The sequence below is a fragment of the Nicotiana sylvestris genome, chromosome 6 (genome assembly GCF_000393655.2).
Source record: "Nicotiana sylvestris chromosome 6, ASM39365v2, whole genome shotgun sequence".
Taxonomy (NCBI): domain Eukaryota; kingdom Viridiplantae; phylum Streptophyta; class Magnoliopsida; order Solanales; family Solanaceae; genus Nicotiana; species Nicotiana sylvestris.
This window is the reverse complement of record NC_091062.1, coordinates 176,428,075-176,441,452: the sequence shown is the minus strand read 5'-3', so window position 1 is coordinate 176,441,452 and position 13,378 is coordinate 176,428,075.

The window sequence follows — 13,378 nt, the reverse complement described above, 5'->3', positions numbered from 1 at the left end:
CAGCTTCTTCTTACTTACTTGAGTCAAATGATTTATGGCATGTACGTTTGGGTCATGTCAATTATAAAACCTTGCGAAAAATGATTAACCTGGAAGTATTGCCTAAGTTTGAATGCGAAAAATCAAAATGTCAAATATGTGTGGAATCTAAGTATGTTAAACATCCTTATAAGTCGGTTGAAAGGAACTCAAATCCTTTAGACTTAATTCACACAATATTTGTGACATAAAGTCAATACCATCTCGCGGTGAAAAGAAGTATTTCATAACTATTATTGACGATGGTACTCGATATTGCTATGTTTACTTACTTAATAGTAAAGATGAAGCAATAGACGCATTCAAGCAATACAAAAATGAATTGAAACGCAACTTAACAAGAAAATCAAAATGATAAGAAGTGATAGGGGTGGTGAATATGAATCTCCTTTTGAACAAATATGTTTAGAATATGGAATTATTCATCAAACAACATCCCCTTACACGCCCCAATCCAATGGGATTGCGAAAAGAAAGAATCGTTCATTAAAGGAGATGATGAACGCATTGTTGATAAGTTCTGGTTTGCCACATAACTTGTGGGGGGAAGCCATTCTTACGGCCAGCCGAATACTAAATCGAGTACCCATAGCAAAACACAATCCATTCCATATGAAAAATAGAAAGGAAAGAAGCACAACTTGAATTATTTTAAAGTGTGGGAGTGTTTGGCAAAAGTGCAAGCTCCTAAACCCAAAAGGGTAAAAATAGGACCGAAAACAGTTGATTGTATTTTCATAGGATATACGACTAATAGTAAAGCATATCGATTTCTGGTTCATAAATCAGAAAATCCCGACATTCATAATAATACGGTTATAGAATCAGATAATGTTGAGTTCTTTGAAAATATATATCCGTATAAAAAGGAATGCGAGTCGATTGGTGAAGGATCTAAACGACCTCGGGAAGAAACAAAAGAAAGTACATTTAATCAGGGGGATCCAAGACGTAGTAAACGTCAAAGAACGTCTACTTCGTTTGGACCAGATTTTGTGACTTTCTTATTGGAAAATGAGCCTCGAACATTTAAAGAAGCTATGTCTTCTTCGGAATCATTGTTCTGGAAAGAGGCAGTCAATAGTGAAATAGAATCCATATTGAACAACCATACATGGGAATTGGTTGATCTTCCTCCTGGAAATAAACCTTTGGGTTCTAAATGGATTTTTAAGAGAAAAATGAAAGATGATGGCACTATTGATAAATTTAAGGCAAGACTTGTTGTCAAAGGGTATAGACAACGAGAAGGTCTTGACTACTTTGATACATACTCCCCAGTTACAAGGATTACGTCCATACGGATGTTAGTAGCATTAGCTGCAGTGTATGGTCTTGAAATTCATCAAATAGATGTTAAAACGGCCTTCTTAAATGGAGAGTTGGAGGAAGAAATTTACATGGAACAACCTGAAGGGTTTGTGGTTTCAGGTAAAGAAAATAAGGTATGTAGACTTGTTAAGTCCCGTTACGGACTAAAACAAGCACCCAAACAATGGCATGCGAAATTTGACCAAACAATGTTGTCAAATGGTTTTAAGATAAATGAATGTGATAAATGTGTGTACATTAAAAATATTCCAAATCACATAGTCATTGTTTGCCTATATGTGGATGATATGCTGATAATGAGTAATAACATTGCCAACATAAATGCTACTAAGCGTATGATAACTAGCAAGTTTGATATGAAGGACTTGAGAATTGCGGATTTAATTCTGGAGATTAAGATCCAAAAGACTCCTCAAGGTCTGGCATTGTCACAATCTCATTATATTAAGACAGTACTTGAATAATTCAAGCACTTGGGCTTTAAAGTTGCAAAGACTCCAATTGACGTAAATCTTGCACTGGCAAAGAATAAAGGCCAAAGCATATCACAATTAGATTATGCTCATGTATTGGGATGCTTAATGTACATCATGAATTGTACACGACCAGATATAGCTTATACTATAAGTAAACTAAGTCGATACACGAGCAATCCAGGTCAATCTCATTGGATGACAATGAAACGAGTTTTGGGATACTTAGAACATATCTAAAACTTTGATTTGCACTACAGTAAATATCCTGCGGTGATTGAAGGATATTGTGATGCAAATTGGATTACCGGTTCAACTGATTCGAAGTCCACAAGTGGATATGTATTCACTATTGGTGGAGGAGCAGTATCTTGGAAGTCGTCCAAACAAACATGTATTGCCCGCTCTACAATGGAGGCTGAGTTCATAGCCTTAGATAAAGCCGGTGAAGAAGTTGAATGGCTCCGGAATTTCTTAGAAGACATTCCATTTTGGCCCAAACCGTTGGCACCAATATGCATACACTGTGATAGCCAAGAGACAATTGGAAGGGTTGGGAGCGTTATGTATAACGGTAAATCTCGTCATATACGATGAAGACATAAAACCGTTAGGCAACTTCTCTCTAGAGGAATTATCACGATTGACTATGTAAAGTCAAGTGATAATATGTCGGATCCACTTACAAAAGGCCTAACTAGAGAGGTAGTTGAGAAATCATCGAGGGAATGAGACTATGGCCGAGAACAAGTCATTGTGGCGGTAACTCTACCTAGAAGACTGGAGATCCCAAGATCTAGGTTCAAGGAGATCAAACAAAGTCATTAATGACGGTTCAACATTGTCAACAAAATTTGTTTTTTAGTCCATTCTCGTGATGAGACAATGTTCAGTACCAAGGATAAAGCATTAAGGCTTTTTAATGATTTCTAAATTTGATACAGGGTATATCAAATAGTGTATCTACGGGATGACACGTTTAGGAATCACCTATGTAAGTGTGAAGTGTTAGCCGCTTCAAGGAGAATTTTGCAAGGCCAATTCTCTACGCACTTATGAAACCAGGCAGTGTTCATGGCTGAAACGAACACAACAATGAGAACCAAAGACGGTTAAGGGATTGATTGTGTGACTTATGGTTGTCTAGGTATACACTAAAGTTCGACGGTTCAAAGATATCAAATCTACCGATTGACCGAGTATATCCGACATAAGTTCACTACGGAAAGTTCAAAGGGAAACCTACTTATCCAGATGCAATTAATTCTTGCTTGCAAATCACACAAGTTTTTCATGCATACTTCCGTGATATAGCCATTCCCCATTCATGTGGGGGATTGTTGAGTTTTGGATTGTTGATGAAATAGTCTTAAAATGAGGGTGAATGGGAAATGGGATTTGGATTTGGATTCGAATTTGATCAAATGATCGATCGATTGATTAATTATTTGGACCAAATTTATTTGTTAATAGTGAATATTAACGTGATATAATCCGTGTTTGTAACGGATGTTTTCCAATCCGTGTATTGTGTTGCACCAAGAAAGCAACAAGATGCCTAGTGCACCTCCCACCATGGCCAAGTGTTCCTCCCACCAAGCAAATGTTCATTCCACTATGTAAGTGCTTCCTCCATGATATCCTAATGCTTGTTCCACCATGGAGGGGGCGGATTTCTCTCACATGACTACTATAAATAGAGCAGAAGTTGTAGAGAAAGTAGAACACACTGGAAAAAAACACTCGAAACACTCAGTATACTATTGATATACACTCTGTATATAATTGATATACACTATGTATACACTCAAACTACACTCTGTATACACTGTGTATACACTGGAAAAACGAATTGCAATCTAATATCCTCTTCAGTAAGAATTCAACATCGGCTATACATTGCATTCCTTCCTCTCAGAATTTCCATTCGACTTCTGAGTTCTCCTCCCTTGTTCTGCATTGTTTTAAAACTACAAACAAAGCAACTGTAAGTGTGATTTGCTGCCGAACTTTGCGTTCGCTGAAATATTGGGGTTTGAAGTACCGCTACACCAGTGTGTAATTCGTTCTATCCTGGGAGGAAATTAATTTTTGTTTCAGTTATATCATTTATATTTACGTATGTTACTGCTGTAGGTAGCTGATAAAGAGAATAATATATATCTAAGAGTGGAAAAATTAAAACTTGATCTTCCATCATTCCATATTTATACCAGATAAGAAGTACTATACAGGAAACAACAACAACAATTGCTCAAGTGAGATTGTTATGCGAAATATTTAAAACTTATATGGCACCTATGTTTTCAAGCTCAATATGAATTTTACCATAATAAATTCTAAGAAAGATCAATTCCTGACATGTACGTATAGTACGATGTTTCCTTCATAGTTAAAGAAAAGTAATTTTATTGTGAATTATACTTTTAACGTTGACCTTTAGAGAAAAAATCTAGCATCAGTTCAAAAGTAGAACAATATTTGTCAAAGAAGAAAAACTTAGATTTAAGTTGTGGCAAATGGAACCATGTCTTGGATTTTGAGAAGCCATCTCCATGTTGATTACAACAACAACAATAACGATTCAGTAAAATCTCGCTAGTGGGGTCTGGGGTAGGGCTGGGCATGTATCGGGTAAAACCGATAACCCGAACCGTTAATTGTTTATTGGGTTATCGGTATCGGGTTATTGAGTTAACTGTTCGATAATGGTTTAGAATTTTTTCACTATTGGGTTATCGGTTCGGGTCTCGGTTTGCCAATTTTGTCAATGGGTTAACCGATAACCCAATAAGAATTAATAAAATTATGACTTTACCCTTAAGTATATACAAATGCTAGGGCTTCAGTTCATTCTCTCCTATTCTTTCTCAACCGTACTCTTCAGTTGCTTCATCTTCATTCTTCATAGACCTTACTAGTTACTTCTAGCGTAAGTCTTTAGTATACTATATGTGAATTCTTCTCTTTTTTGCTTAACTTTATATTGAGTTATCTTATCGGGTAAACCGATAACCGAACCGATAATGATCAATAACCGATTAACCGATAACCGATATTTTATCGGTTCGGTTATCGGTTTATCAAATTTGTAAACTGATATACTAAACCGATAATATTCATAACTGAACTGAACTGACCGATGTCCACCCCTAATCTGGGGAGGATAGTGTGTACGCAGACCTTATCCCTAAGCTGGAAGGTATATGATTCCCGAGACATCTTTTGCTCAATCTCAAAAATGTAACAACAACAACAACGACCCAGTATAATCCCACAAGTGGGGTCTGGGGGAGGGTAATATGTACACAGACTTTACCCCTACCCCGAAGGGTAGAGAGGCTGTTTTCAGGAGACCCTCGGCTCAAAAAAAGCAACAGGAGCCGATATATTAGTACCATAAAAATGCATAATAAAATAACAGCAATATAAGAGATATGAAATACAGAATACGAAATACGAAATAGATGGTTGGTATAGTAAAAACTAGCAGGTAAAGCCCTGCATCAATAGACGACCAATGACATTCTTAGTCTAACTCCTAACTGGCTAGTCTCACTCTATTGTGCTGTAGAAATATTCACAACTTTCCCCTAACCTACAACCTTAATGCTCGACCTCCATAATTCCCTGTCAAGGGCCATGTCCTCAGTAATCCTAAGTCGCGCCATGTCCTGTCTGATCACCTCTCCCCAATACTTCTTAGGTCGCCCTCTACCTCTCCGCGTGCCCACTACAGCCAGTCGCTCACATCTCCTCACTGGTGCATCAATGCTCCTCCTCTGAATGTGCTCGAACCATCTGAGTCTTACTTCCCGCATTTTGTCCTCCATGGGGGCCATGCCCACCTTCTCTCGAATATCTTCATTCCTAATCTTATCCATCCTTGTATGCCCGCACATCCACCTCAATATCCTCATCTCTGCTACTTTCATCTTCTGGATGTGTGAGTTCTTTACCGGCCAACATTCAGTTCCATATAACATTGCAGGCCTAACCACTGCTCTATAAAACTTACCTTTTAGTAACGGTGACACTTTCTTGTCACACAAGACTCCCGACGCTAACCTCCACTTCATCCACCCCACCCCTATACGGTGTGTGACATCCTCGTCAATCTCCCCGATCCCCTGAATAACCGATCCAAGGTACTTGAAACTACCCCTCTTGGGAATGACTTGAGAGTCAAGCCTCACTTCAACTCCCGCTTCCGTCGGCTCAACTCCAAATTTGCACTCGAGGTATTCCGTCTTCGTCCTGCTCAACTTGAAACCTTTAGACTCAAGAGCATGTCTCCAAATCTCTAGCCTCTCGTTGACGCCGCCTCGTGTCTCGTCAATTAGAATAATGTCATCAGCAAATAGCATGCACCATGGCACCTCCCCTTGAATATGATGAGTCAGTGCATCCATCACCAGGGCAAATAGGAATGGGCTGAGCGCAGACCCTTGGTGCAACCCCGTAATAACTGGAAAGTGTTCAGAGTCGCCTCCTACTGTCCTAACCCGAGTCTTAGCTCCATCATACATGTCTTTAATCACCCTAATATAGTCAACCGAGACCCCTTTATCCTCTAAGCAGCTCCATAAGACCTCCCTTGGAACCCTATCGTACGCTTTCTCCAGATCAATAAACACCATGTGGAGATCCTTCTTCCTATCCATGTACTGTTCCACCATCCTCCTAATAAGGTGGATAGCTTCTATGGTAGATCGCCCCGGCATGAACCCGAACTGGTTGTCTGAAATAGACACCGTCCTTCGCACTCTCATTTCTACCACTCTCTCCCAAACTTTCATGGTATGACTTAGTAATTTGATGCCCCTATAGTTGTTACAGCTCTGGACATCACCTTTGTTCTTATACAACGGGACCATTGTACTCCACCTCCACTCTTCAGGCATCCTATTAGTCTTGAATATAACACTAAACAATGCAGTAAGCCATTCCAAGCCTGCTCTACCCACACACCTCCACAGTTCAACCGGAATTTCGTCTGGCCCGGTAGCTCTGCCCCTTCTCATCTTACGCATTGCCTCCATGACTTCATCGATCTCAATGTCCCTACAATTACTTAATTCATGGTGACTGTCGGCATTCCTCGATTCCCCAAGTATAATATCTTGATCCCCTTCTTCACTCAAAAGTTTATGAAAGTAGGTCTGTCACCTTCTCTTAATCTGGTCATCTCCCATCAAAACTTTGCCGTCATCATCTTTTATGCACCTCACTTGGTCCAGATCCCGAGTTGTCCTCTCTCTCGCCTTAGCGAGTCGGAATAACTTCTTCTCCCCACCTTTGTTCCTTAGTTCCTCATACAGACGAGCAAAAGCTGTCGTCTTAGCCTCCGTCACTGCCATCTTCGCCTCCTTCCTAGCTACCTTATACCTTTGAATGTTCTCTCTCTTCTCCTCCTCGTCAGTGCTCCCTACTAACCGCAGGTAAGCCGCCTTCTTTGCTTCCACTTTACCTTGGACAACTGCATTCCACCACCAATCCCCTTTGTGGCCATCATTGTGGCCCATAGATATCCCTAACACCTCTCTCGCCGCCTTTCTTATACAGTCCGCCGTCGTCGACCACATTGTGTTTGCGTCCCCACTACTTCTCCAAGCTCCCATTGCCGATAACCTTCCTTCCAACTCCTTAGCTTTATCCTTAGTTAAGGCGCCCCACCTAATCCTGGGGCGTCCTTGTACTGACCTCTTCTTCCTCCTTATCCTAATACAAATGTCCATCACCAAAAGCCTATGCTGCGTTGAGAGGGTCTCACCTGGGATAACCTTGCAGTCCTCGCACAACCTTCTGTCGCATCTCCTGAGGAGGAGATAGTCAATCTGAGTCTTCGCCACCGAACTTTGGTAAGTAACCAAATGTTCATCCCGCTTCGTAAAACTCGAGTTCGCAATGACTAGATCGAAAGCCTTGGCAAAGTCCAACAGCGAAATGCCCCCTCCGTTCCGCTCCCCGAAACCAAAGCCGCCATGCACCTCATTGTACCCACCTGCAGATGACCCAATATGACCATTGAAATCTCCTCCTATGAATAACCTCTCAGAAGGCGGTATACTACGAACAATCTCATCCAACCCCTCCCAAAAGCGCCTTTTAATATCCTCATCCAAGCCTGTTTGCGGTGCGTACGCACTAACGACATTTAAAGTACCCTCACCCACTGTCACACCTCCTTTTTCACTACACCCCCGGAAGGGCGTAAGGAGTTTTTCCATTTAAAGGACAATCAGAGAGGGATTTAATTATTAATTAATTCAGAGTCGCCACTTGGAAGATTAATGGTGTCCCAAGTCACCGATTGAATCCCGAACCGAGGAAATTTATGACTCTGTTAACAGTCCGCAAACCAGAAATCCGAGTAAGGAGTTCTGTTAACCCGGGAGAAGGTGTTAGGCATTCCCGGGCTCCGTGGTTCTAGCACGGTCGCTTAACTGTTGTATTTAATTGTATCTAATCTTAATACATGCTAGCTTATGTGCCTTCTACTTGTGAAACCGCTTATTATCATTATTTATTTGAAAAGAATTGCGACGTCGTGAAAACGCATTTCGATCCACGTCGCAATCAATGCACCCGTGGTTATCAACGCATTTCGACTTCGTCGAGAGTTGGATTTGAGTCGCATCAATGCGCACCCGAGTTTAAGAAGGTCACTTAATTAAAATCGCGCCTAAAGATTCTAACATAATATTATTTTGGGGAGAAACCGTGAAGTTCGTTAAATGGCCCTCCCAAATTCTAATCATTTTTAATAACCATTTATTGAGGGCCCCACATTTATTTATTTTCGTTCGGTGGAGCTCATCTCAATTTGTGAACCTCTTTTTTATCATTATTTATTTTATAAGAATTACGATGTCGTGAAAACGCGTTTCGAACCCCGTCGCAATCAATGCGCCCATAATTGTCAACACATTTCGACTTCATCGAGATTTAGATTTGGGCCGCATCAATGCGCACCCGATTTTAAGAAAAGTGATTTTATCGAATTTTTAAACAATTATAATCCTATGTGCTAATTTTCAATTTGCGTGCTCACATGCTAGCGTTTAACAGCTTCAATTTCACTCAATCTTTTCTGACTTCAAAGAGATAGCTATACAGAGATAATAAACTAACCACTAGAGCTGAACTATAAAATCCAGTTTCGAACCCTTGCGACGTAGGTAAAGATATATAGAGAAAAGCAGAATATTAATCATGAGCTAACAAAGATGAAACCTTTTTAGGCCATTATTTAAAGGACCATTTTAGACCGTGAAGTCTCACACAACATTCTAAGAACAACAAATACAGTTCCTAAATTCAACCAAAGATAGAAACAATCTCAAATCTAGTCGTAAACCCAAATTCGTTTGCAACCTTACTCAATAGACGCAGGTGTGAATATTTTAAAATCAAAGTATCACACCCTAAGCTATACATGAATGAGCTTGGATGTTTGATACATGGAGGGACTGGATCTAACCCACATGGAACGAATTAATCAAACATACCACTCTCAGATGCACTCAATCAAACAAACTCACAGTTAAAATTTGTATAGTGAGGTGATACAAACTATGGTTGAACATAATTGGACATCACAAATGTCAAACAAATTTCCCATTTCCTTATTCCACTTCCACCTTGAGCCCCAAGTTACATGGTTTGAGGAATATGTACCTGGAAAAGTAAAAGCAAGGAAAAGAGGAAGATCAGCTTGGCAGATGCAATATCGAACAGCAACAGTCAACAGAATCCAACAGCAGAACCAGCTTATAACCCAAATCGAGCAGGAAAAATAGCAGAACAACAATTCCTTTTTACCAGCAAACTACAACAACGTCTTCAATGTAACAGTGATTTCCTTCAAAAATCTACCCTCTCTTCAGATCTAAAACTCGAAATGAAAAAAAATATTTTTTGAACTAGTAATGGCTATGTCACTCTGATTTTCTTCTCCCTTCTTCCCCCTTTTTCACCAGGCAAATGCCATGACTATTTATAGGCAGCCCATCAATTTTTATTTCCTTTTAGTCCCTCTTTCTCTTAGCTTTTTTATCCCCTCTGTTTCTAACTTGCCACACAAGTAAATGACACTATTCTCTATAAATTACTTACAAACCCCTATCTAGAAGCTCTTAGTGTATTTTGAATTTCCCCAACTGCCCCTAGCTTAATTATAGAATTACTAACCTGCCACCTTGATTGAACTACAACTAGCTAACCAAAAGAGTTTAATCGACTAATACCAATTTCGAACCCATTACCACAACAATTAACACCCAATCAAATGCCCATATGAAGTTAGTTTGAAACACCTAAAACTAAAAAACAAATAAACATATCTTGACGACTAAAACAATTAATCAATTTAAGATGCAAACTACACTTATCACCAACAGACCTTCATTTATCAAATTGATGAAACAAATCATGAAGTGTGAATTAAAGCACAAGATGAGTAAGGCCAGTTATTAACTATTTAAGAGCAACTAGGAAACCATCAACGAAGGAGCTAAGAACCTTACTGATAACAGAAGATGCCAGCCAGTCAAATTATTTCTAAATTCGGCCATACCTAGGGTCGTTTGAGCTCTATTGGCGATCAATTCCTTACGATGGAGGTCCAGGAACCCTATTTTGTCGATTGCATGCAATTGGACACCTTAGGTGCTTGGCCGGAAAACTTCTTTCCAATATTCGGCCAATTCTAGCCAGATTCGAGAGATACCACTATGGGGTTCGGGTAGAGGATGGTACGACGATCCTACGGTGTAGATTTGGGACCGTTTGGCATAAGTCTCGTCGTGGCCGGAAAATCTTCAAACGATTATTCGACGAGATGGAGAAGGATTCGAGGGATGGCAATATGGGGAATGGGAAGAGGAGGGTATGGTGAATCAATGGTGTTAATTTGGAGGCATGTGGCGCGGGTTTGGTTCACCGGCGGCGAGGATTCCGGTGAGGAGTCAGGGAAGTACGAGGTTGATGAGAAGGGGTACGAGGAAGAGACTGATTTGTCTCTAAGGCTTCAGAAAAGCCTTAATTGAAACAGAGATTCATTAGGAACCGTTGGATGAAAGGTGATGGACGACCATGATTAACTGATCCAAAATGTCGTCGTTTGAAGTTTAAACAATTGGACCGGGTGGGAACGGGTTATGGGCTGATGGAGCGTGATTTGGGCTGGGGTTGGAATGGGTATTGATTTTGGGTTGGGATCCGTTTGGGCTGGGGGGGTTTAAGAACGGAATTGGCCCAGATTTTGGGTCTTTTTAAGACCACCTATTCTATTCTTATTTTCTTTCTCTAAATTTTTTTATAATTTTTACTAATTTTTATAAAGATGTAAAACTAACATGAAGTCCTAATTATTTCAAAATAAAGACTAATTAATTCCTAAAATTGTTTAAAAACTATTTCATGACAAATTCACAATAAAAAAATCCTTAAAATGCAAAAGTGAACTAATTTTGTGATTTTTCATGTTTTGTTCTAAACAAATTAACCCTTAATTGATACTAAAAATATAAAACTAAAACCTAAATGCAAAAATGCATATTTTTGTATTTTATAAAAATTAACATGCGCAAATAAAAATGCAACAATTATCAGAAAATGACACCAAAATGCACAAAAATTGTAAAAATAAAGAAAAATTATTTTGTTTGGGATTTTGGGAATAATCATATATAGGGCAAAAATTACGTGCTCACACCCACCACCAACTTAATAGTCATTAGTCTATCATTCACCCGTCTGACCTCTACTACGGACTCTCTAAGATGGCTATCTACCAGGAGACCCACTCTATTCTTACCCCTCAGGACACCAGAGTACCACAACTTATACCCATCCACGTTTTTCGCCCTCGATCCGACCCACTTAGTCTCCTGGACATATGCTATATTAATCTTCCTCTTCTGCAGGATTTTCGCTAACTCTATGGATTTACTCGTTAGTGAACCTATGTTCCATGACCCGACTCTCAAACTATAGGCTCCCTTGCCCCCTCTACCCCCTACTACCCGACCCACCCTCTGACCCCAGCCCCACACTCTTCCCCACCCGAGGACATGCCCTTATTCTATCATCCCAGACTGCAGCCACTACACCTACAACAATCTAGAGAAGACTCGCTAGTGCACAACGTACACAAATCAAACTAGAAGGAAACAAGTGGTAACTAGTATCCTAGTTGAAAGGTTTAACTATTGCTAAGTAAAGTAACAGTAATTTAGCTAACACCAAAAGGGAAACGGTAAAACAGGAGGTACCAACTCCCGATAACAAAACCTGTGGCTGATTTGCTGTACTCGATGTAGTTGTACGCTCACGCACCACTTCCTACCGCCCTTTGCTGACACTCGCCCAGGTTGCTCTCCTTTGCCAGTGCTCGTGCGCCCAACTTGTCTCCAATACTCTGAGAATTCCTGAAAACACAAAAAATACCATGACCCAAAAACCAGAAGGAGCTATCACCGCTACCACTGGTATAGCCCCAACAATATAAAATGTACCAGGAAAGGAGAAGAAGAAAACGAGAATATAAGGGAATCCTCTTGTTTTATTTATTTTGGCTAAGAGCAGGAAGGGAATCCTCAAATTTAGAAAATGAACTGAAATCTACCTTAGAAACAGTAAATAAAAGAGCAACTCCCAAAACCCTAACGAATCTGAACTGAAATCTACCTTAGAAAATGAAGAAACAGTAAATAAAAATGGAATACACTTACCTTATACTAGGATGAACAAATAGTGAAGAAACCCATTTTTCAAAAATTAAACGAAAATCTCCGATTAAAATTGACGGAACTAAAACTTCAGTAATTGCAAGGACTTTAAGAATTTGTAGTAACAGTTTCTTAAATGCGGAAACCAAAACACCGGTTTAATCTCAGCGTCACAAAGCTTATAAACCGAAAATGGGTTTAAAAAATTAAAAGAGCTGAAACTGCAAATGAGCTGACAATGAGAGTAAATTTCACTGATTTTGATGAGAGAGATAGAGCTTACCAAAGAAAGAAGAAATATAGAATTGAATCGGATCTGCCAGAAGCTCCGATCTGCAACCCGTTAATATAAGTGTGTGTATTATAGAAGAAGCAGATCTAAAGCAGATCTAGAAGAAGAATCTGATACTCCAATCTCAGAAATGCAAGGTTCAAAAATACTAAACTTAGATTTTGTGTGAAGTTGTCCACTTCATCAATTCTTTGATATGTTAATTGCTTCCGTATCAGATTAGGTGTATGAAGGTCGATTGAGAAATTCTATGGAAGCATTACTATCCACGAGCAATGTTTCTAGTGTGTTATTTTTCTATAGCAAATTTGAGAAACTTCCATAGTCTTTTTCCTTAAAGAATAATTAATGATTCTTAATTTAACAATAAAGAAAACTAGGTATCAAAGAAGATAAAATAATATAAAAAAAGTATATACACTACATTCCACCTTTAATTATTTGAGATTCACAATTTTGATCCCTTTGTTGGAGAAATTTCACAAATTATACAAGCTATTAAATTTTAA